Raw genomic sequence first — 26,364 nt, 5'->3', positions numbered from 1 at the left:
TACATGTCAGTGTGTCTGAGTAGTGTGTGAGTGATTGGTAAACACCATGGATGCACGACACATGTCCGTGAAGATGTGTTGATTCACTGATACAGCCTAGTCATCTTTGCATCCACTGCGTCTGGGGTATACCGGTCCAGATGTATGACCCTCTGGTGTTGTGTGTGCATGTGATCAGCATGTCACATGTGGCATATGAGTTTCAGCCCACAAATGGATGTTTCTATGGTGCCTTGGACATGGATGCAAATGATTGTTGCATGTGCCATGCCTGTTACTGCATATGTGTTTCCTGCACTGACCCATGTGTTGTGGAGGTACATGATGGAAGTGACGTTTGACAGTGCCACTCATGTGCTATTGCTTTGTGTCTAGGGGACTATTGTACAGTACCCTGATGCTTGTGTTCAATGCCTCCCTTTACACAGCGGCGAGTGAAGAAGAGGGCGGAGACAGCGCTGTGGACGAAAGTGGCAGGGATGCCTCCACCGTCCAGCGACACTAGACCCAGTCACCCTCCCAGGTAATTCTATCATCCGGGAGCGAGGGGACGGGTGCCGCATCTGCAACTACAGCTGCGGTGGAAGGGGTGAATGATTCCTCACAGGGGCTGGCGATGGCGGAAGATGGTGCAGAGCCATCCAGGTTGGTGGTGTGTACGGAGGAGGAGGAGGCTGCTTCTGAGCTGCGCTGGGGTGTCGTGGGGGTGGTACCACTGGTGCAAGTGGTGCAGTCCAGGGGCAGGAGGCAGCACAGGTCGCTGCGGAGGGGCCTGTGCATGTCACTGTCCCTGACACTGTGACATCATCACCATGTACCAGCAGGGATGCCCCCTCCCATGCCCGTCTGCAGGTAGGGGGAGGTCCACGTCATCTGGCACTCCTCTACCTGCGGACTTGGGGACCTGTGACAGGATTGAGTCTGTCCTGATTGGTGTCTCATTGCGTACACATGTCATTTGTGATGACGTGCGTGCTTCCTGGAGCGACCACGCATGTCATCATGAACAGATGTGTGCCAATGTGGCCCAGCTGGGAGGGCTCATGGTCGGGGGTTTCCTCCATGTGTCGCTCTGTCTTGTGGTCCTCTCCTCCTCTGTGCACACTATACGCCAGTCGTTCTCTGTGCCGTCTTCTGGGCCAGATGCCACCAGGGACCCCTGTGGACCTGCCCCAAACAATGCAGCCAGGCTGGTGGAGATCCCATCCCTGCCACAGTCGGGAGTCTGAGCTCCAGCACAGGTGGTCATCCCAGCAACTGGACCCTGTCAATGGATGAAGAGCAGGCACATACAAGCAGGGCACCTACAGGACGGCCCCGGGTGTTGCCATCTACCATTGGGGCAGGCATTGGCCGGCGGGCAGGAGGACCCAGGATTGGGACTGTCTTCCATGTGGCAGTGGTTGGGCCAGCGAATGAGGCAGAGAGGGCACGGCTCACAATGGTCAGGGCGGAGAACTCCATGCACCGGGCTTTGAGGCGGGCTGAGTGCCCTGATGCAACTCGCAGGGAGTTGGAGGAGTCCATGGCTGTGAGACCACGAGGCCAGTGAACAGACCCGCCTCCGGAACATCAACATGGAGTTCAATGATGCCCTGGCCCGGGACATCAATAAGTGAGCCATCGGACTAGCCCGCCACCTTTGTGAATAGTTATTTAGGTTTAGGTTTCATTTGGTTTTTATTATGATTTGGAGTCCACGGACTTTGCTCCACTTTTTGTATATTGTTGTATTTTAGATAGTGTTTTAGGTAGGTCTCCTTTTGTTTTGGGATAATGGACACTTCAAACTTTCATTTCATTTTTCCAGACATGTACATACCTTCTTTTTTAGATGTTCACATGGATTAATGTTTTGTTATGCTTTTCAACTTATGATTTTTTTTCTATGGACTTTGGGTATGGACCACTTATATTTTTTCATGTTTTGGATTTGTTTTTTTTCCTTGGATTTGACTTTCTTTTTCTTATTGCCCTAATTATTTCTTCATTTGCATGTGTGGTTTTGTTTATTGGTGTGGTGTACTATGATTTATTTTGTGCATGTCTCCATGAGCATTGGCTAAGCCACATGTTGCCACTGTGTGGCTCTGTAGGACATGTGCTGATGGGCATGCTGGTTCTTTTAAGACTATCATGGAATGGGTAATTTACTAGGGAGTGGGTGCAGTGGATCGTTGGGTATTTGTACTGGGGGGTCGGGGTGTGGGATTTAGGTTGGCATTAGGGCCATGGGTCTGTATAGTTATGACGTGGTGTTTGGGTGCCCGTCAATCGTCAATAGGGGTGGGGTGGGGGGACATGAGTCAGGGCCTGCTTGCAGGTGCCCGTCAATGGGGGTGGAGTGGGGTGGGGGGACATGCGTCAGGGCCTGCTGGCAGGTGCTCTTCAATGGGGGTGGGGGGACATGAGTCGGGGCCTGCTGGTAGGTGCCCGTCAATGGGGGGGCATGCATCAGGGCTCCCAAGTGCATGGTGCCATGTGGCCTGCCTGCAGGGCATGGGGAGGGTGGATGGGCTGCCTGTGGGGCATGGTCAGGGTGGATGGGCTGCCTGTGGGACATGGTCAGGGTGGATGGGCTGCCTGCGGGGCATGGGGAGGGTGGATGGGCTGCCTGCGGGGCATAGGGAGGGTGGATGGGCTGCCTGCAGGGCATGGAGAGGGTGGATGGGCTGCCTGCAGGGCATGGGGAGGGGTGATGGGCTGCCTGCGGGGCATGAGGAGGGGTGATGGGCTGCCTGTGGGGCATTGGGAGGTGTGTAGGGTGGACCCCTGTGGCCTGGTCACACACACGTGAATCTGGGGGTACAGGAGTGAGAATTACATGCGATTTTGCTTCCGCGAGCAGGGTACGTGTATTCTGAGGGCTGTGCGGGGAGTTTTACACGTGATTTCCCTGGCACGAGCAGGGTACGTGTATTCCGAAGGGTGTGCAGAGAGTTTTACACGCGTTTGTCCTGACGCAAGCGGGGTACGAGTATTCCGAGGGGTGCGGGGGAGTTTTCCACACGATTTCGCTGGCGCGAGTGGGGTACACGTATTCTGAGGGGTGTGCGGGAGTTTTACATGCGATTTTGCTGGTGTGAGCGGGGTACGTGTATTCCGAGGGGTGTGCAGGGAGTTTTATACACAATTCTACTGGGGCAAGCGAGGCGCGCGTATTCCAAGGGGTGCACGGGTAGTTTTATATGCGATTTGGTTGTCTCGTGAGGGCAGAGGTGCATATTTAGCACATTTTCATGGTTGGGGGGCTTTATGCTGGTTCACTGGCCTTCGCGCCATGTAGGGGATTTGTGCAATGTTTTTGGCGCACAGGGCGGCGTTGGGGGTGTAACTGGCGCTGCTGCAGGGTCGCTGCACTATGCTGCGCCACTGCTGGTTATGGATGTTTAAATCCATGAATACGCAGTGCATCAAAATAGGTTTCATACCTTCGTCCACTGCTATGGCAATTGGGTTTGTTTGCTTTTGTTTATATGCTTCTTCATTAAAATATGGTTCTGTGCTCGTGGTGTGACTCCATTCACCTACACAGATGTTTAAGAAGCTATTTTTGTTGATATTCCATTTATTAAGAAGTCTTTTTTGTACTTTAGTAGTTCATTTTGTTAGTGTCTTCATTCTGTTTAAAAATAAAATAAGTATCTTCCTTTTGAGAAGGATTGCACTGTCTAAGAGAGATTCTAGGATTCATTTTCTATGGTAGGTTTTAATGGTTGTGCATGATTTCTCTCCTGTTTTTATAAGGTTCTGAAGGACTCTGTGGCAGAACATTTTTTGTAAAAAAAAATGTTGGTTTGGTTACTTGCCTCTACATCAAGATTTATAGGTGCAGCATTAGCAGTAGTGGTAGCTGAAGTCTTGTTAATCACTTTCTGTTTCGTTTTACATTTTGATAGAGGAGGCAAAGTTTCTGTACTGGAAGCATGTTTTGTTTTCGCTTAATGACTTTATTAGCTGCTTTGTTTTAACTTTTTGTGCAGAATCTGCTAGAGATGGATGCTTATTTTGGACACTTTTATTTTGATTTGCTCTACGTTGCTTTGTACGGAGTTTGTTTTTGGTAGGCATTCTTTGGGGTCTGTTGGAGAAAATGAAAGTGTGGTTTGGGCTGTTGTGCAGTGTATGCGTACTTTGTGCGTAAGTGTCTGAGTATGATGGTAAGGATGATTACAGAAGTGTATGATTGTGCAATGGGCAGCTACATTAAGTTGGGAAGGTTATTCTTGTATTTGTGTTTTACTATACTGGGCTTCAGATGAGAATATAAAGTATGCAACTGGTAGGGGGAAGCACTAATACTACATCTAATGGTAAAGGGTTAATACACCTGTTTGTTCTACAATACTAAAATGCTAGTGTGTTTGAGTAACAGAACATTATGTTAGTATTGTACTTACTTTTTTGTATGGAAAGAGAATGTTTCTTCTAAGCCCTTGTTCGTACTTCAGAGGCTGCTGCTTTTCAGGAGAGTGGTCTTCACTGCAATTGTAAAAGAAAGAAGTTAATGAATATGTGTGTTTATAGCACTTTTGTTAATGTAGACATTGTTTTTTTTGTTTTTGTAGTAGTAGTGTTTTCTTACAACTGAGCATAGTATGCACATGCACTTTCCTTTGCCTATGTGCATCCTGTATATTTTATTTAGAATCTGTTAGTTGAATATGTTTTACAAATGAGTAGAATAGTAAACATATGGAGCACACTTCTTTTTTTAATGTTATGTTATTGGATGTTAAGAGATAGAATAAATAATCATATACATGTTTTACTATTTTTACAGGGTAAATAGCAGAGATTTTACAGAAAAGCATGCAATGTATGCATTTGTGAAGGTGTGGGAAATAAAGCAGAAGGATTTCAGATAGAGGCAGTGGTGTTGTTTGAGCTGGGAGCCTTTCTAATGATATTGTCTGTGTGTGTGCTTGAATGAAGATGCATGTACTCTTCCTGGCTGCGTGTAATTTTATAACACACTGGACAGCCTTTTTCATGATTATACTGTTATTTCTCCCATCTTCTAATATGAAATAACATTTATTTAGATAGCTGTGTGTATAGAAAAAAAATGGAGAGCAGACAGGTTTGCAATTGTCACTTCAACATAGCAGGTGGGAGAAATGAGAGTAAGTTCATTTTACAGTTTATACAGGGTAAGTGGCAATTACTCTGTTTATATGTATCCCTAGAAGAGCTGTACATGTACTGTGTAGAAAATATTCATACCTGTAGTCTGTGTTCATGCATGTGGATGTGGGTGAATCTGCAAGTAGAAATCTTGGGGAGTTTTATAGTAGTTGTTGCTGTAGGTCTGTTGCAGTCACAGGCAAATTGTACTGAGAGTGATCAATAGTAAATCTAAAGTGCTGAACTGTGATGAGAGAGTTAGATGTAGAGTTCTTGGATGTGATTGGTGGATGATTGTGTGACTGCTTAACATTAGCCAATGAGGAAATGGTGCAGAGAGTGAAGTGGAAAGGGTAGAAGGGCTGCCCCAGTGTTACACGCTCCGCAGACAGGGCGTGCCACATACAGGGTTTCTCAGCAAATCCAGCATGGAAATGGATCAGCCAATCAGATGTTGGAGGTTGTGATTTGTGTTGAAAGAGGCTGTGTGTAGTGAATATGGCAGAGGTGGAGAAAGTCATGGTGTTGGTGGTTGGAGATATGTTTGTGCATGGTTTAGAGCAGTATGCTAAATGTAGGAATGTGGCAAACAATGTTGATGTTAAAGGAGTGGAGGTGGTGTGGAACACTGTGCCTGGTTTCAGTGTGCAGGGAATTGTACAAGTTTGTGGAGATATGGGCAGGGTGAACATTCCCCATGTAGTTCTTTTACACTGTGGTGCTTTGCATTTGGGGTATGTCAGTGCCCCTACTTTGTTGGCCGATTTGGAACACTTGGTTCAGGCAGTAATGAAAATACTTCCAAATGCCAAGGTTATTTTTTCTGGTTTAGTACCTAGGGCAGTATGGGACAATAGTTTTGTTTTTTATCCTCAGCAGGTGGAGAGAGGAAGATGTGGGGTGGGCCTTATTGAGGTAGGTCCCAGACCGTCTCATTCTCTGTTTTACAGTAATGTTGGTATCATTATATTTGACCCATCCACACTTCTTTTTTATATATGCAGTGTAGTGACCTTCATTGGTTGTGGCTCCTGTGTGGTAGATTATACCTACTGTTGTGAAAGTTTTCTTACCAAGTGATAGTTTACCATATGTGAATCCAGTTAGCTTGCAGTTGTTCTTGGTACCATCTGCCTTATAATGTAAACGCATGACTATTACGTATTTACTATGTGTCTGTATTTGTAAGGTGGCAAGACCCCCACACCGTTCATCTTGTTAGTGGCCGAAAGTGGGATAGTACAAACACACATGTGCAAATTATAGGCCTCTAATATATAACTGGGGTCATGGGGTCAGGACACCAGGCACTGGCCAGAGGGGGTTGCAGCAGGGTTTGCTCGCACATCTCAAATTAGCACATTTTGTCAGGGTTCGAGACTTGCTCCTTTGAAAAATGTTTACTTGATTTGCCATGTGAATAGGAGATGGGCTGAGCTGACAGGTGCTGTGGCCTGGTTGTGGGAGTCACTGAGAGAGTGCAAAGTTCTCCAGAGGAACAAAGTAAATCCGTAGAAGTGTCGCCCACATTGGTTAATGGTAGCAAACAATTCATATGTTTTTCAAAAATATTTCTTATTCCACTATGGTCTGAAGGGCTATTGGCTCCCATTCTGAGTGACGGTTAGCGCCGTTGAATTTTTGTTTCCGAGCTGAGCAAACCCATGCATCGTACACAGTATAAGGTTCAATAGTTTTTCGACCTTGAAACAAAGGGAGGATTCCGAAAGGAATGCATGAAGGGAGGGATGTAACACTTTCAAATATGATAAGGTTCACCATTCCAAAACTGGGCAAAGGAACATGTAATTTGAATTTATGAAATGTGTTGACCTGAACGGAGTGGCTGTGTTACGCCTATAGAATGAAAATGCTGAATATTATGTACGTTTTACCTTCAATGATTTTATAGACGAATGAGTCAACTTATCATTCGCCAACCATTATTTCTGGCTTACATTGTACTCGGTTGTTGTTTGTGGCATATTGCAATGAGACGCAATTACAACTTGTGTGTGTACTTGGCTTTGTCCTGGGCACATGGGTAGTCCAGCATCGAGATGCGTGTAGTCCACTAGTAGGTTCCCCCAGGTTCCACAAACGAGTAATTCAACACTAATATTTAATTAAAATTCCGTCTGTGTTCTTCGTGTCCTTAGCTTGCTGGCTGATTGTAGCATCAGCCTCCTCATCCCATTTCAAGCTGACCATGCTCCATAGCACTAACTTCTGAAGCTAACTGAAGAGTAGTTTCCACATTGTTTTCTCTGTGTTAAAATTGTTTCACGTCCGTGTTCATCAATAGTTGTAACACAGGGCCAAATTAATGGTTAAAATTATAAACTGTAATAAAGATCGGCTACTGAGAAACATTTTTGTTATCTTTTTTAAACAGCTACATCCTGCCTTTCTGCGATTGTCATCGATTCCAGATACCAACTGATGTTTTTTTTAACCGCCAGCTGCAGATACACGTGAATGGGTGGATCACAGTGACTCTTTTTTGGGTCGATCGCCGCGGGTCGATAAGCCATTACACGGTACCAGCAATAAGGAGCAACCTGACATCATTTACGGTGGCCTAGCGCCAATCTGATGCCAAATCCTTGCAATTCACAGTGAGTTCAATGTGCTTCTTATACCCAAAAGAAAAGAAATTACCCATTTGCTTGAATATGGCAATTGCTGGATGTTCTCGGACCGTTTATTGTGAAATAAAAGTTCTTTACAAATTGTACAGTTTTGCTATTTCCTTTAAAAGTATGGTTTTATATCCAAAATTGGGATGTGCTGTGCTGTGAAATGATGTGTGTTGATATTCCAGGTTTTGCGCCAAGTAACGTTATCACGTAGGTGATGACTGGGTGCGCTTGGCTACGCTGTCCAGTAACGTCCTGGAGATAGGCAGAGAATATCAATAGGTTTGGTGATGTCAGCTTCATGGGCGGGGCATATTAATTAGTGCCACCATGGAGTCCACCTTGGGCGATGCAGCAACAGATAAGATTATCACAAGATGGCTGTGCCTTGGTGCCTGATTTTGCATGTGTAAAAAAGAGGAAAACTACAGTAAGGTGCATAGGAAAGTTGTGTATGTTCGATCAACATATGCTTAGAAGCACATGCCCGGACACTTGGGACAATAATATTTCTGAGCGCACTATTCTTTTAATAGATCCATTTTTTGCTGCATTCGCTGCAGATGATTTCCTAAGGTCTCTGTTTCTGTATTATTTTTAATGTATGTATGGTGTGTCTAAAAAAAAAGTTGGTAAGTACACAAAGTAATGGTTAATAATTGGTTCATATAGAGAAGTGTAGTGTCTACCATTAGTATCACTGTTCTCACTCATTTCATCACAAGGAACATTTTCTTCCAGGCATTCCAAAGTACTAGACATATCTGTGTCTTACATATACAGTTTCCACTTCTTATTTATTATTGAATGTAATGTATTTATGTGCTGTTTTTCAAACATGTTTAGTGTTTTTTTTGGATGATATAACAATGTAAGATACCCCCTGAGTATTTGGATAGTGTTGATGTTGTATGTCCGCGAATAGCCGCATGGTCCGCGGATATCAAACCCACTAGCGCAGGTAGAGGGTTCATTATGTTCTATGTTATACGTATATAAACTAAGGGCATCCTAGTAAACATTTATCAAATGTACATTATCTATATATGTATATTCAGTGAAAAAACTTTGTTACAGGAACGTTATGGTTAAGTTGCGCTACTAAAAACCTATGAAATTCAGTAAAAAAAAAACTTTGTTAAAGAAACGTTATGGTTAAGTTGCGCTACTAAAAACCTATGAAATTCAGTGAAAAAAACTTTGTTACAGGGGCGTTATGGTTCCAAGTAAAACCAAAAAACCCCTGAAATTCGCAAGTTATGGTAAGCTAAGCAACCATAACTCGCGCCACCACTGTGCACTGCTAAGACTAACACCCAGCTCATCAAAGATGACATCACAAATGTCATTGATGACATCATTGATGACATCACATGTCTGGCTCCCTCTTTTTTCCTTTATTGACATATCTAGGCCAGTAACAGTCAGGAACTAGAAATTCAAAAAGTAGTATATTTGTCAGTCAGGAACTAAACATTCAAAAAGTATTATATTTCTAGACTTATACTTCAAATATGTTCTTACAGTAATTCACTTCGGGTTCACTCACAGCATATCAAACATATACATGGGGGAAAACACAGAGTAGCAAGATAGCAGTGCTTTCTTTGTATGAAGATGATCAGTAAGGTTAACAACACTTTCTTATAATTCTGTTGTTTTTTTATTACTGTACTTACCATGGACATGCTCATATTTGTATACATTGTACTCACATTACTTTCCTTAGGGTCCAGTCACAATGTCATAGTTATACATAGCGAAGTAGTAGCTTTAAAGAAGAGCAATCATTTCTGTGCATGAAGATAATCAGTGAGATTATGAAGATTGTCTGGTAACACTGCTGTTTTTTGGTTTATTTCATTTTCCCTGTATATGCTCATGTGTGTATGGGTTGTTGTCTGTTTGTGTTTTGTTTGCAATAATGCAATTACGTAGTAAGTGGGTTTTAGTAGCTACTTATTAAATGTTTCACAGTAGGCAAAACTGTAATAAGAAAGCATTTATCATTTTACTATTCAAAATGGTAAGATTATTAATATTGCACCTCCGTCATGCATGCTGCACATAATGCATATGTTTCTTCATGAGTAGCTTAGTATATTGGAAAGAACTTCATAATAGAATGCTATTTGTATGAATGCATTTCTTAAGGCACTATGTACCGCATGATATTTATTCCAATGATCCTTGACACTTTTTTATCAACATTACAATAAAATTCCCTTGTACAGACTTTTGATGAAAAGTAAATGCACAGTGATGTCATCAATGACATTTGTAATGTCATCTTTGATGTCCTGGGTGTTAGTCTTAGCAGTGCACAGTGGTGGCGCAAGTTATATATACCAGTAAAAAAAGTTCATCAAAAGTCTGTGCAAGGGATTCTTATTGTAATGTTAATTAAAAAAGTGTCAAGGATCATTGGAATAAATATCATGAGGCACGTAGTGCATTAAACAATGCATTAATACAAATAGCATTGTATTATCAAGTTTTTTTTCCAATATACCAAGGTACACATGTAGTAACATAGGCATAGTGTGCAGCAGACATGATGGAGATGCAATATTAATAATCTTGCCATATTAAATACTAAAATTATAAATGCTTTCTTATTGGAGTTTTGCATACTGTAAAACATTTAATAAGTACCTAATAAAACCCACCTACTACATTATTGCATTACTGCACACAAAACACTAACAGACAACAACACATACACATATGAGCATATATAGGGAAAGTGAAGTAACCTAACTGATTATCTTCATGCACAGAAATGATTGCTCTGCTTCAAAGCTACTACTTCCCTATGTATAACTATCAAATATTGTGACAAGGCCCTAAGGAAAGTAGTGTAAATGCAATGTGTAAAAATATGAGCATACCCAGGGAAAGTACAGCAATACAAAAAACAACAGAACTATAAGTCAGTGTTGATAACCTTACTAATCATCTTCATACATAGATAGCATTGCTTTCTTCCAAGTCTGTGTTTTCCCCTTTGTATATGTTTCATATGCTGTGAGTGGACCCTAAGTGAATTACTGTAAGAACATATTTCAAGTATAAGTCTACAAATATAGTACTTTTTGAATTTTTAGTTCCTGACTGTTACTGGCCTAGATATATCAGTAAAGCAAAAAAGAGTGAGCCAAGCGTCTGATGTCATCAGTAATGTCATCAATGACATTTGTGATGTCATCTTTGATGTCCTGGGTGTTAGTCTTAGCAGTGCACAGTGGTGGCGCGAGTTATGGTTGCTTACCTTGCCATAACTAGCAAATTTCAGGGGGTTTTCGGTTTTACTTTGAACCATAACGTCCCTTTAAAAAAGTTTTTTACTGAATTTCATAGGTTTTTAGTAGCACAGCTTAACCATAAAGTCTCTTTAACAAACATTTTTTACTGAATTTCGTTGCTTTTAGTAGCACAACTTAACAGTAATGTCCCTTTGACAAAGTTTTTTTACTGAATTGCATAGGTTTTTAGTAGCGCAACTTAACCATAACGTCCCTTTAACAACATTGTTTTACTGAATATACATAGGTTTTTGGTAGCGCAACTTAACCATAACGTCCTTTTAACATTCTGTTAGGCCCAGTGGGGCCCAGGGGACAGGGATGATATCTTTTTACTGGACATCTATTATACATGTCCAGTAAAAAATGTCATGCCTGCCCCCTGGACCCCCAGCACCAATTGCAAACTGCTATTTACCAATTATTTTGTTAAAAGTATGCTCTACAATGCAACATTTTAACCCATTTTTTTAAAAACATTCACAGGGGGAACCCCCCTGAACCCTCCTTTATTGGTTCTGGCTCCCTCACTATGGCATTTTTGGGGGAAATTGTGTTGAAAACGGGATGGAGGGACCCACGTACTATGGTGGGAGCACAATGGGCGGGAACCATGGGATAGTGGTTGGAGCAGAGTGGGGAGAGCCCAGGGTGTGTGATGGGGTGTGGAGAGACCAGGGGCTGGGTATGAGTGGGATGAGGGAGCCCAGCGACTGTGATGGGAGCAGGTGACGTAGCGCAATATATTCTGTCCATTTGGCATTTCTGGGGGTCCTGACCTGCCCAAATTTTGCTCAGGGGGGCCCCGAGCAAACAAATTTGAAGACCACTGGCCTAAGATGAACTGTCCTTATGGGCACTAAGCCCTGAGCCTCACATCATCAAACCTAGTGATATTGTCCGCCTTCCTCAGTGACGTTCCTGAGCAGCGTACCCAAATGCACCCAGTCATCACCTACGTGACGTGACGCAGAACCCTGATAATCAACACACAACTTCTCACAACACAGCACGCCACAATTCGGAATTCTAAACCGTACTTTAAAAAGAAACAACAAGACTGTACAATTTGTAAAGTACTTTTATTTCACAATAAACGCTCCGACAACATCCGATTATTGCCATATTCAATCAAATTTGAAATTTCTTTCTTCGCTCGCGATCCAAAATATTTATTGTGGGTCACGCGTTGTTCTTTTTGTGTACAGGAGGTGTTTGTTTTGGATAAAAGAAGCGCATTGGTTGCATAGTGAATTCCAGGGCTTTTGCATCAACTTGAGGCTAGACCACCGTATAGGATGTTATGTTGCTCCTAATCGCTAGTACAGCGTAAGGGCATATCTGCCCTTGCTGATCGTCCCAAAAAACTGTTAAACACATCCAGTTGTTCACAGGTAGATGGAGCTGCCGATTAAAAAATCTGTCAGTTGGCATCTGGAATTTATGACAATTTATTACAATTTGCTTCCGAGAACATTGCTATGTAGTATGATCAACTCTAAACGGGATACGAACGCTGACGCTACAATTCTATGTGCTCATACATGGCATTTTAATGAAATATTAGCGTTGAACCTGGGAGAACTGAGTAGTGGTCTCCATGCATATAAATGCTGGCCTGCCCATCTGGACAGTAAAAAGAACATTGCACACAAAGGTTATACTTGCGTTTCATTGTAATATGCCACACAGAACAAACGACTACAATGTATCCCACAAATAATGCTCAGATAATGATAAGTTGATGCTCGTTCGAGTATAAAATCATCCAAAATTAAACTTACATTACATTCACCATTTCCATTCTCTTGGGGTAACTCACACCAACAATTTTTCATAAACTGAATTTACATGTTCCTTAGCCCACTTTTTGAATACATAATCTTATCATATCTTACATTATAACAACCTCCTTCATTCAATTCCGTTCGGAATGGTCCCTTTGTCTCAAGGTCAAAAAACAATTGAACCTCATACTGTGGGCTTCCTGAGCTCGCAAACAAAAATTCAAAGCTGTTGACCTTCACTCAGAATCAAAATACATTCTTACTTTGCAACAACTTGCCACACTGCATCCATGAGAACTGTCATTCTCATGCACGTGGAGGGCGGCCTTTGCATCAGGCAGTGCAGGTGGCTGCCTGAGGTGCCAACTCTAGGGGGCGCCAGTCTGACTCTATTATTACTTCAATTACATTTTAACACAGACATGAATAGCCCTTTCTTTGCCGCGCTCTGGGTGTAGCACAACAACATCAATCTATAAACATCAAGCGTCATTCCAAAGTTTCGTGTGTATTCGTCCAGGGGGAGAGAAGTTATAAGCCGCCTAAAAAGTGCTCTTCCTATGGGATTAGCAACTTAACCATAACGTCCTACACAGCCACTACTGTAATATATTTTTTATAATTGTTCATATATAACGCACTTTAACCAGGAGTGGTTTCTAAGCATGCAATGGGAATTTGAACCTGTGTTGCACTGCTTGTCTTGCTTCCAAGACAAACACGTGGCCCCTGAGCTATCCTTCCTGTCCCACAGAATCCTAGGTTTATATGTGTCCATCTAATCTCTCCCATGGTATCAGCAGCTCAGAATTGCTTGTCAACTTGGAGCTGTTAAACTAAGACTACCAACACCCAAATATAAAATGTGCAGTCACCCAACAGTTGAGTCAAGAAGAGTTATTCTCACGCTTAATAAATTAAAACAAAAGGGGGCTCATTACGAGTTTGGAAGTGCAGTAAATAAGTGGCAACTACGGGCACTTTTTGTTGGTGGTAACGGAATTTCCTCCATTTTTCACAAATGCTTACCCTCTAAATGTACTAGCCAGACCATTTGTCTTTGCCAGTGTTTGCTTGTATTCAGATTCCCTACAGGCACTTTGCAATGTGGGCAGTTGCACAATTCTGTTGTTATATATCTCAATTAAGGATGGCAATATCCGAGTCGGAGTCCTCCCCACCCCCTTGCGTTAAGTGTGCGATGTGTGAATTCCTGAATTCGTACACAAGGTTACACCAGTGACACCAGAGGCAGCAAAGCTTTCTGCAAAAAGGAAAGACATTGAACTGTACACGAGAATGTGGCGGAAATGCTAATGACTTGTCCTCGATTAGCTGCATGAGGATCTGAGCAGGACAGCTGCTTAGTGTCACACTTCAACATTAAATGAATTAAAAGACCGGCATGAACATGCAGACAATGGTTGGTGGCTAAAGTTGAATGATGAGAAAGATGTTTGAGGCAAGCTGAGAGCTGCGGAGAACAGGATGGTGAATGTGTTGCTCTGCCTCCGTTGCAATTACTCAATTTAATGAGCCTTAAAGAAGATGTATTGCCCCCTGTTTAATAGTTTAACAGTATCCAACTGTCAGGCCATCCATTCCTTTACATGTGTAGCTAGTGCTATTTCTCTGTATAGGACACATGAGTACTCTTGGTATCTGCACTAATTGAAAACTAAAAGTCCTCTGGAATTAGAGGAAAGCATTTTTCACCTACTAAAATGCATTGCTTGTCAGAATTCGCTAATGTGCTATGGCATGCTATAATCTTGAAGGCGTTCGGAAGAGAAGCTTAGTCTTTTGGAACTTCTACTGTAAATAAACACTCACATTGCAGAAATATTTCTTCATGTTTTACTGAATTAATAGTTTAAAGCTGGGTGCCATGCGCCAAGAAACATATGTAAGTGACACATATTCAATACGCATGTCTGAATCTGGAAAAGGCATGTTTTACAGACCAGGTGATTTTTAAGTCATCCGAGTGTGTTTATTAATTAAAGCACTTGTAACCACTAAAGCAAAGCAACTACAACAAACAGTACAGCTTCAAGTAAAGGTGAATGATTCATAAACCACATGCATAGTATATCAAGAGGTTGGTGGCTGGCGCTTCGCAAGGGGTTAATCTCAAGCCTGTTATTGACATATGCACAAGCCTACTGACATAGCCACCGCGAGGCTGGGTGAAGAACGTGTACATGTTTGCATCCACTCGCATGTGCGTTACGTATTAGTGTAGACAACAAATGCAAACGAATCGCTTGCACGTGTGCAAGGAAACTTTCACATGCATACATTATTTATCTGACATCACATCAGCACAGTCAACGTGGATGTTCTCATTAAGTACATGTTTACGCCTGGGCCCTTGATATTTACAGGCCCACAAACTATTGATAATTCTGCTCATTTATATATTTATGTATTTATTTCTATGTTGTAAAGCAACAGCTGCACTTTCTATGACATCACTACAGTAGGAAATAGAGAAAGGCAAGTTAAGGAGAGCGAAGGGGAGAGTTGAACAGGTCAATCCCATACTTGGAATATTCCACTTAAGTGCAGAACAATGTAAATAGGGAGATGGCCTAACATATCTAGTAAGCAAACATTACAGGAAGTGCCTTTAAGTGCATGCAAGGAAATTCAAAACTATTACCTTAAGTCCAGGTGAACTGAGCGCACATTAAACTGCAATGCAGTGCTGGCTAGCTAATGGGTGCTTCCAGAGCCACCAAAAACAACGTCAATTGGTCACTTCATAAGCCAAATAATTTTTTTAACAGAAGTCAATTATTATCTATCTATCTATCTATCTATCTATCTATCTATCTATCTATCTATCTATCTTATAGCTCTGCACACCCTGAGGCCTCAGAGCGCTTACAAGACACAACAGGACAAGAGACATAAACAGAAGGATTGTTGGCAAGCCTGGAACACCTTATGCTTTACCTTTTTCAAAGAAGGTGGGTCTTCAGACTCCATTTAAAGAGGGCTAGGTATGGTGCTGCCCTCAGCACCGTGGGAAGCACATTCCACATCACTGGGGTCCAGACATCAAAGCTCATATCACCAAGATGTATTTGCTTAAAACGGGGGCGTGCCAAGACTTCATTTTTATTAGATCTCAGGGCTCGTCTTACTGGAGCCTTTTGGATGCGAGAGCATAGATATAGAGTGGCTTTCCCAGACAGGCCATTATACACAAGGGAGATCGCATTTTGCTGTATTCTTTGCTCTACAGGGATCCAGTGTAGTTTGTGGCGTGCCTATCAGACATGCGCTCGCTCCCCAATCCCACATACCGCACAGACAGCTCCATTCTGCCCGGTAGTAGTTTCTTTATGTTGGCCTGGGAGGTGCCGACCAGCACGCTATTGCAGTTGTCGAACTTGGCGCTGATAGTTGCAGAGGCCACCATTACCCTGTTCTGTACAGATAGATCGGGTTTTATCTGCCACAACAGTATATTCATGAATGAGTATTAAGACTTAAGATGAGCAACATGTTTATTCAATGTGAGTTTTGAGTCGAAGTAAACCCCCAGCGGTTTAACGTGCTGGGTTACGAAAGTGGTATTATCGGCAATCAGAAAGTGCTTATATTGGGGGTCAATTTTCTTTAGCCTGGCACCAGTTCCAAAAGTCAGCAGCTCGGTTTCTCATTGTTGAGGGCTAACAAGTTCTGGGCCATCCAGGACTGTATTGCTGAGAAGATTGTACTGACATTGTCCACATCTGTGGAGTACACCCCAGTGAGTTGTCACGGTTTTATTACACGGCACACTCCAGCCTGGGACTCCTTCCCCGACAATGAATGGGGCGTACAATAAAGCACTTTTTATTTTTAAGAAACCACAGGTTCTTTTATTTGAGTAGGCCTCCAACCCGTCCCACACCCAACCTCCACAAACACCCTGTGTCACAATGGACCAGGAATCAGGCCGGTGTGTATCAATAAGATATTTATTAATGTATTATTTAATGGAAAAGGAAAACCAAACCATTTTACAGCTACTACTGTTGTGGTACACAATTACACTAAACTCTACAAAACTATTCAATGAAGATATGCCGTTACAATTCTCACAATCTTTAATGGCAACACATAAAAGAACAATTTTTAGAAAGAGACAACCCCAATGGTTTAGCACTCCCGCCTGCAACACTCACCCCCAAACATTTTCTAACTTGATTGCTTTGATTGAAGGCAGTGGCAACAAGTGGGGATGGAGAGAGAAAATTGGATTTTGATTAAAGCCCACCACCCCAAGATGGGAGGCTGGCAAAGAAAGAGAAAACCTGTTTTTGGAGCAAAACGGAAGAATCGGATTTTGATTATTACTCACACGGCTACTCACAACTGCTATGGGACAGAATAAAAGGACATTCTTATTGCTACACTTGAGGAGATAGGTAAGCTTAGAGACTACTAATCAGCACACCAGACAACGTGAAAATAAAGTAGGAACATCAATTTTGGGGAGAAAGCAAATGCAAAAGGAAAAATACAAACAGCAAATGGAAACTTGTTTTACACTAGATTTACAATGAAAGGCAGCTCAAGGAAGGGGTATAGCTCAGAACAGGAACATCGGTTTTCATTGGCACGGAAAGAGACACATGACAGAATTGTAGGCAAAAGGGATTGCTCTCAATAGGACTACGGTTTGGGGTTTTCAATGGGACAGATGCAAATAGGAATTTGTGGGGTAATGCACACAATACACAGGCACGTTCTGTTTTCAGTTACAAGGAGATTAATTCTTTTGATGCTATACTTTAATGACAATAATTATTAAAGAAAGTCACTAGGAACAAGGGGGTTCATTTTGAATTTTAACCAACTTGTACCGTGAATTTCAATGGGGAATTAATTGATTTACTTAAGAATATGCTAAGGATTTACACAGACACTGAGAGGTTTACCAAAGGGAATATGCTAACATACAAAGGCTAAACACAGTTTCTTCTATGGGAAGGTGACTGAATTACACTAGTAAGGTGTGGTTTTCAATTGGGTTTTCAATGGTGTTTTCTATGGGTTCAATGGGTGCAAAAAGGAAGGGTTAATGCAATTTTAGAGCTGGGGTTAATTGCTACTTACAAAGTAAGCCTTGGTTTGGGATTCTGGGAAGTCGGCTGGATCTCAGGATCCTCTGGACAGTTAGGCAAGGGGACGGGTCACTGCACTCTCCTTGGTTTGGGATTCTGGACATCCAGCTGGATCTTAGGACACTCTGGACAGCTAGGCAATGGGTCTGGTCACTGTAAGCTTCTTGGTATGGTTCAGCTGCATCCTCTCCATCCTCCTTCTCCTGTTTTCCGGATTCTTGTTTGTCTTCTGACCTAGTACAGTCCCCTTATATAGCCCAAATGACATCACTCAATTTACAATCTAGGGGGAGCACTCTATAATGACCCCTATCCCTCAGACATGACAGTCTACCATTCCTCTCTCCACCCCCTGGCATGATTGGTCCAAAGTAAGAGAGCAGCATCTGTCTATTGGCATTTTATTACCCTTCTTTGTTCTCTTGGCCACTTTTTGACAAAAACCTAGTTATGTCTCATAACTTCATATTTCTACTAGTCCCTGACATATGCATTAGATATGGGGTTTGAGGGGGTCATAGGGAATTAGGTAAGTCGATTCCCAACTCTGTTTGAGGTAGCATGGCCCTTTGGCACATTTCTGTCATTTTCATCAAATGTATAACAGTTATATTGCATTTCACCTTCCATCTCTCCATCAAATCTCATACTTGTCACATCTTTCGAGCTCTCAGAAACTAGTCTTAACTGGTAATTTCAGACCCCAAAGTCCTTGGAAAATGCACTATAGCTCTTAACAACCGCCTGGAAATAAAATAAAAACATAGCAAAAAACAACATTATTTCTTTGGCACCAGTGCTTCTGTGCACTCTTTAACTAACGGTGCTGGGCGGGCGTCTAATTTGCATCCAGGGGGTTTTAGGTATTTCAGGATGTGAAGGGTTTGTAAGATTGTGACTTCGTTGATCTGAAAGGAGGGGTCATAGGGGATTTGGCAGCAAGGGTAGCCTTAGGACTAGTAATAGAGCTTTAAGCTCGTTTTATTTGGTGAGACTTTTTGTCCCGAGCATATCTATTTTTTGCTTGCTGCATAGCATTGTGTATGCTGTCTTTGACTATGGTGGAGTTCAGAGGTACTGGGGCTTCCAATTCTCTAAGGATGGCAAATCATACTCTGGTGTTTGAGGTAGCCTTTCGAGAACAGCTTTTTTGTAATGTTTGGAGAGAATGGCACATTTCTGTTTGGGGGGCTCTGAAGGGTTACTTTTCCATTGGTGTTCAGCAAGTCTTGTATCTGCTTTGAGGTTGGCGAGATCCTGGGTGCACCACGTGTTGGTGTTGGTTACTGGTTTGGCTTTTGTAGGTGCTAGTGGGGCAATGGTGTCAATGGCGAAGTGTTTTAGTGTAGAGATCTACTAGTTTCTCTACGTTGGAGAAATCTAGTCGATCTGAATTAAGGGCATCAATGAAAGGGGCAAGACTCTCTTTGGTTAGTTTGCAGGTGCAACAGACCAGAGATGGAGGAAGCCTTTTGGAGGATGGTTTGGCTTGTTTACCTAGTTGGCCTGTGAAGGTGATAATGTGGTGGTCTGATAGGAAGCGTTGTCTTTGATACTGATGTGACTATTGATGTCCGCTAGCCAGTCTAAGGTGCGTCCTTTTTTATGAGTGGGGTTATGGATATGTTGAGTTAATCCTAGAGCAGATAAGGAGTTGATTAGAGAGGTGGCCAGTAAATCAGTGTGATCATTCAGACCTAGGTTCAAATTGGCCATGAGAAGCATTTGTGAGGAGGGTTTGATATTATCATGGAGCATATGCAGTATGTCATTCAAATGTGAGTATAGGGACAGATGAGCAGTACACGAATTGGGCTGTGTTGGTGCTGGTGGGGGAGGTGAAGATTTTTATGGGGAGGATGTCATAGTTAGCATTGAGAGAGGTGTTGAGTTGTCAGATGTGTAGGTGGTCTTTGGCTGAGCAACTCTGCAGCCTCTGCCGCTCAGTCTGTCACTCCTGAAAATAGTGTAGCCTGGTGGAGTGGCAAGTGAAAGCACTGGGCCAGATGCTGCATTTAGCCAGGTTTCTGTTATAGGCAGGCTGTCGAGCCTGTTAGTTAACAGGAGGTCGTGGATGGCTAGTGCATGGGCAGGGAATGAGCGAGCATTGACTAGAGCTCGGGTGAGTGTGGGGCTGGGGGGTGTTGGTCAGAGGAGTTGGATACTATCCCGTTGGTGGTGTGATTCCAAAGGGCAGGGGCGGAATGGAGGCCCTGGCGACAGGGGTGATCATATGGTTATCAGTCACTAGCTTTGATTTTCAGGCCCCCACGCTTTGTAATTCTCTCCCGGCGGATATATGCCAAATAAAGAATTACTCTTCTTTTTTTTAAAAAGCCCTAAAAACTCATCTCTTTAACCTTAACTAAGAATATCTGTCTCTACTTCTTTTCCTCTGGTTTGCGCTCATGTTTTGTGCATCCTGTCTTTGTTCTATGTGCGCCCTGAGGCCTAAGGGCATGTGGCACGTTACAAAAATTAAATAAATAAATAAATAAATACATCCAGGGATTGGATGAGTGAGGATTTATGATTGGTTCCCATGGAGGCAGCGGTTGCTGGATGGGTCAACTAGGCTTCATTACTATCAGGGATTTATGCAGGGGCTGTAGTCCAGTTGGTTGTGATGGCTAGGGCGGGGGCTATGTGCGAGCATGGTGACATGTTGTTGCATAGGTGGGCTTCAACATTATGCGGACTGGTTTAAATTTTTGCCACATAGATAACATATATTGGCTGACAAGCATCACTTTTGGTTACACAATCAACAGTTTTTGGCAGACAAACAGCATCTATTTGCAGATGGGTTGCAAACTTGAGCCCCCATCTACGAAATTTGGAGCATAGGACACACGTCTGTGCAAGCCTACGACAATTTTGGGCCCAGAGGCAGCATGTTTAGGCAGACAAGCAATAGTATCAGGCAAATTAGTGCCTGGTAGACAGTCAATGATTTTCTAGGGGTAGGCAGCACATTTCAGATAGCATGCCACCGCCATAGGTCTCCTGGCAGGAGATGTGTGGAGAGGCCATATAGTCGGTGCAGCCATTGTGTCAGTGTAGTGCTCTGTGTTTACCAAGGAGGGTAGATTCCGAAGACGCAGCAGGGGTTTAGTACTCCATAGACGGGTGTATCTCAAGCCAATATGCTTGTTGCAGACACTAGTAGTGGGGGGCCTTGTGGCATAGTGAGGTTGAGGTGTGGAGTGGGCTGATAGGCATAGGTTTCATTAAAGCAATTAGCCAAAACTTGGAATGAAATGAGTAATAACTGGCTTGAAACAGGTCTCTTAATAGAGGAGGAACACAGATATATGAATGTTCAGAATCCAATAATGTCTATGATTTACTTCCTCCCGAAAATACATAAGCATTACAATGAATACCCAACCTTCAGACCTATAATAAATGGAATAGGTTTGATCACAGAGAGAATATCACAATTCATCGACATACATTTGCAACCTCTTACAATGCAGTTGGTGTCTTTCATAAGAGACACAAAACATATTATTCAAAATTGGATTCAATCCCCTGGCAAAACAACTACAATTTGGCAACGTTAGATGTTGTATCGCTATATACTAGTATCAACCATAACCAAGGAATTACTGCATCTGAATTTTTTCTGAAAACAACATCGGTATCATTCAAGGAGGAGAACAATATGCTCTTGGAAATGTTGAACTTTGCCCTACAAAATAACATCTTTTGCTTTCACCAAAAAGTCTATAGGCAAAAGCAAGGCACCGCGATGGGGTCAAAATTTGCCGCACCATATGCCAATCTATTCATGGGCTACTTTGAAAAAAAACATGCCTGGAAACATAAGGCCTTTACCCACTCCAAGAACATCATCTTTTGGGGTAGGTTTATTGATGACATTTTTATGATCTGGGAAGGAAACAAACTTGAATTTGATCAGTATGTATAGTATTTAAATGAAAATGAATTTAATCTCAAATTTACCACTAATTTCAGCAAAGAGAAAATCCAATTTCTAGACTTAGAAATCTATGCAGCACAAGAAAAAATCCTTACAAATCTATATGTTAAACCAACTGCTGGCAACAGTCTTTTACATGCTCAAAGCAATCATCCGAAGCATATCATATCCAACATCCCATATGGAGAAGTACTAAGAATTAAGAGGAATTGTAGCACAGAAGAAGCATTTGAAACCAATATAGAAAAAATGATCACCAAGTTTACACAAAGAGGATACAAAGAGAAAAAAGTAAAAGAATCAATCAAAAAAGCTGGAAAAATCTCAAGAGAGTATTTGTTGCGAGATAAACCAAAAAGAGATAAGCAACCGACCAAAACTAAATTCACTACCACCCATGGCTCAGATGCCTCAAAATTAAGAAAGATTCTAACAAAACACTGGAATATGTTGAAATTGGACAATGCCCTACTAAAACATATAGATGAAAAGCCAGGTATATGTTTTAGAAAAGCACCAACATTAAGAAACAAGTTAAGTCCCAGTCATCTTAAATCCACTGAAAAGTCAGACATAAGAAGTATGTTCCCTCAGCAACCAATTTATGGTTCATTTAAATGTGGAAACTGTAAATTATGTCCGCAAATGGTCAACGGAAAGAAAACAATCATGTTACCGAATGGAAAAGAACATAAAATGAAACTGTTTATCAACTGCAACAGTAAATATGTAGTATATGCAATTGAGTGTATTTGTGAAAAAATGTATATAGGAAGCACAATAAGGAGTCTAAAGACAAGAGCATTTGAAAATGTACGTGCTGTAAGGAATCAAGACCTAAAATACCCATTATCACTACATTGCCTAATGGAATACAAAGGACTTATTGTGAAAAAATTGAAAATCTATGGAATAGAAATAGACAAAATTGCAGATCTGCCTCGAGGTGGAAACAAGGAACAAAACGTGAGACAAAGAGAATCAAGATGGATTTGTTCTATGGACACATGTGAGACAGGATTAAATTCAGAGAATGAATTCTGTAATTGGCTTTAAGAGGGAGTAATAATATTGCTCTAGAGAGAAAAAATACTGCTTAATTTAGATCAAACAAAAGTATTGCTTTGAAATTGTTGCTTGTTTCAGACCCAAATAGGCAAACCTTTGTCCCAAAAAGAATATACACGATGAAGTAAGTTATTCTTGTCCTTTTGCAATTGCAGCATCCAAAATGGCCGTCGTGACGCACGTGAGTGGGTGATGACATCACCGCGTACGCAAAAACGCTAGCGTGATGACGTTACACGATAAAATCCTGTGCCCAAATTCAATTTGTTTAAAAAATGCTCCAACAACATTCAAAAGAAACATTTTTTCCTTATCATCACCAACAAAAACATGCCACAAACAAAATATACGATGAAGTAAAATGTGTTATTTCTGTCCCTTTGCTATTTGCGGCATTTAATAATAGCTGCCGTAACGCATGTAACCGCTTGATGACATCACCGCGCACGCAAAAATGCGAGCGTGATGACGTCACACGCTAAATCAGTATAAAACGCACAAATTGCTAGTAAATAAAGCGCGCTAATAAAAGAGCTAGGTGACAAGCGGATCACCACAGAGTTAACAGGTAAGCCAAGGAAACCCTGATTCCCCTCATACTTAAAATCTTGATAGCATACTTGAATGTAACTTAATAATAATTTAACTTAACTTAATCAAAACTTTTAAAAAATATACCTATATGTGCTTTCTTGTTTAAATAGGGTATAAAACACCCAAAGGAAAATTAAAAGCTAACCAACAGGAAGTACATAAAGCAAAAGTTGAATGGTAAAATTGAGGGAAAACAAACCCAAAGTTCGTAAAATTGGTGAGTGTCATATACATGGAATTATTTTGACAACAACTTGATTTTTGAAAAATGTTTTTGTCATTTGTTTTTCAAGTTAAATAATTAACCCTTTTGTGAATTAAGAATATAAAATGTATGTTTTCCCTTCTTTCTAAGAAAAGACAGCAATTATATCTCTCCTGAAGTTCCTTTGTGAAACTAACAAAGGTGAAACACGTGTAGAGAGAAAAAATTGAAAAAAGTGCTGTATATGAAATAAATGAGAGAAGAAATTGAAAAAAGTGCTGAATATGAAATAAATACACCAAGGATTTTGAAAAAGTAACCAAGTGTGAAGAAAATTATTTGATACTCATAAGAATTTTAATATTTTAAGGGGAGTTGCAAGTGGAAGTGTATAACAATTTGAACATGACCCTTACATATGGAAATCTAGGTATTCACACAATACCACAGCTGACAAACCCTACAATCATAAAAAAGCTAAAAAGAAAGAATTTGCTGGGAACAAAGTCCAGTAAAGGTTGCCAAAAGACTCCTTTGCTTTGGTGTTTGGCTGATTTGGTGTGGCTGGTCGGGCTACGTGGATGGGCAATACTCCTCGTATCTGACTAATAGTGCTGTGCTGGATTCAAACAATCTCCTTAACGGTGTGTCGCAGGAGCTGCAGCAAGCAGCGAAGAGCTGCAGAGAGGCACAATGGCCTTGACTCATGGCCTTCATACAAAGCCGGCTTTGCCTCTCGGCTCGGGGGTGAGGTGTGCCTTTCAGGTACTGCAGACTGTTTGGACTGCTGCACAAATGATTGTATTGATGTCTGTTTGCATTGGTACTACAAGGGGATCTTAATGTAGAAAGGATACCAGCCACATAATCTGGAAGAAGGGTATGCCCGTATTTAAATAGACTTAAATTAAAAACAAACAAAATACATTACTGCAATCCACTTCTTAAAGTAGCTAATGTAAACATATGGGTATGTTAGCAGTTTGTCATGGACTGTGTGAGGGAGGGCAATCAAAGGGCCGTAGGTACTCACATAGTCACAAATTGCAAGGACATTCACAACGTTTTCAAAATGCATGTGACACACATTTCTGCATACTTAGTTCACCTCAATGATCTAAGTTTAAATGATGCAGCACGTTAATTCATCTGAGTGTGCTAATCAGCCTAATATCGCAGCATGTGTATGAAGGGTCGACGGATGCAGTAAAATAAATGTGTGAAATGAAAAGTTAATATGAAAAATTAAAACTTGTATAAATCCATATTTTGCAACAATATACATTTATTCTGTAGCCATTGTGTATGTTTTTTTGCGCACACACGCACTGATAGGTCCCGATTTAAGGAATTTATTGCTGGAAAATCGGGACTTTGCATGCCAATCTGCGTGCAAAACCCTGTTCGTCGATTCATGGGACTTTTCTGGGATGTATATGAAGTTCGCACCGGGCCGGTATGTCCCTGTGAGTGGTCGAGCGCCTTGCGTGAGACTGCAAGCAGAGTGTGGGCCGGGCCTTCGCAGTGACCCAAACAGGGAGCAAAACATTCAGGATGAGGAAGAACATGTGAAAATGTGGGTGTGTTGAGGGATGGTAAACGGCTAAGCAATTGCATGCACATTCCAATGCCAAAACAACCATATTCATGATTTTAACGCAGAAAGTCACGTCGTGAAAAAATACATTCAAACCATGTGACCAATCTGCCACATGATAGCAGGCATAAACTTCAATGTACAGAGGAACCAATGCGAACAAAGCACACAATGCACACTAAAGCAACATCTACAGCCACGATGAACCCTGTAGGAGCAATCGTACAAGGACGCCGCAAGAGTAGGAGGGCTCAGGGCCCAGATCTTCACACCACACACCATGCTGTTTGGGATGTAAATGACCAGGTATATGCCAGGTTCCCCCCATATAATCCAAAACCTCATCAGGGAGTGGGAAAATGGCTTAGCATCTGCTCCTAGGCCCTTACCCCTCTAGAAAAGTGCTGACTGCACTCCATTTCATTGCAACTCGGTCCTGTCAGAGAACCACTGCAATAGTTGGTGGGATTTCACAGGCCACGAAATCCCCCTGTCTACAACAGACATTTTCATGCATCAGCACATGCAGGTGTGCACAGGCACATATACATGTGCAGAACAGTAGCGGAAAGGCACACAGTTATCCAGGAGTATCACACTTCCCCTGTGTACAATGTGCAAATGACTGTACACATGTTGCGCTATGGCCACGCCGAATAACAGAGCACATCTACCAGAATCATAAGCACTGGCCCTCCATTAATGTGCATGTAGTGTGTGATGTCATTGAAATCATCATGGAAGTATATTCCAATTTCCTGGGCAGCACACATGATAGATACATCTTCCGCCAGTAACCACTGCACCAGGCTCTGGGATCTGGAAAACATGCCAATGCATGGCTCATTGGTGAGTATGAATGGTCATGCACAGGCATGCATGTGACACACTGAACAATAGAGCCTGACAATAAATGACAATGAAATTAATGTACACATTTTCAGGGGACAGTGCCTCCCCGCTGTCAACAATC

This window comes from Ambystoma mexicanum, chromosome 9 (genome assembly GCF_040938575.1).
Source record: "Ambystoma mexicanum isolate Mex_15411 chromosome 9, UKY_AmexF1_1, whole genome shotgun sequence".
NCBI classification, from domain to species: domain Eukaryota; kingdom Metazoa; phylum Chordata; class Amphibia; order Caudata; family Ambystomatidae; genus Ambystoma; species Ambystoma mexicanum.
The sequence above is the reverse complement of the archived record's forward strand: the minus strand, read 5'-3'. Positions refer to the sequence as shown.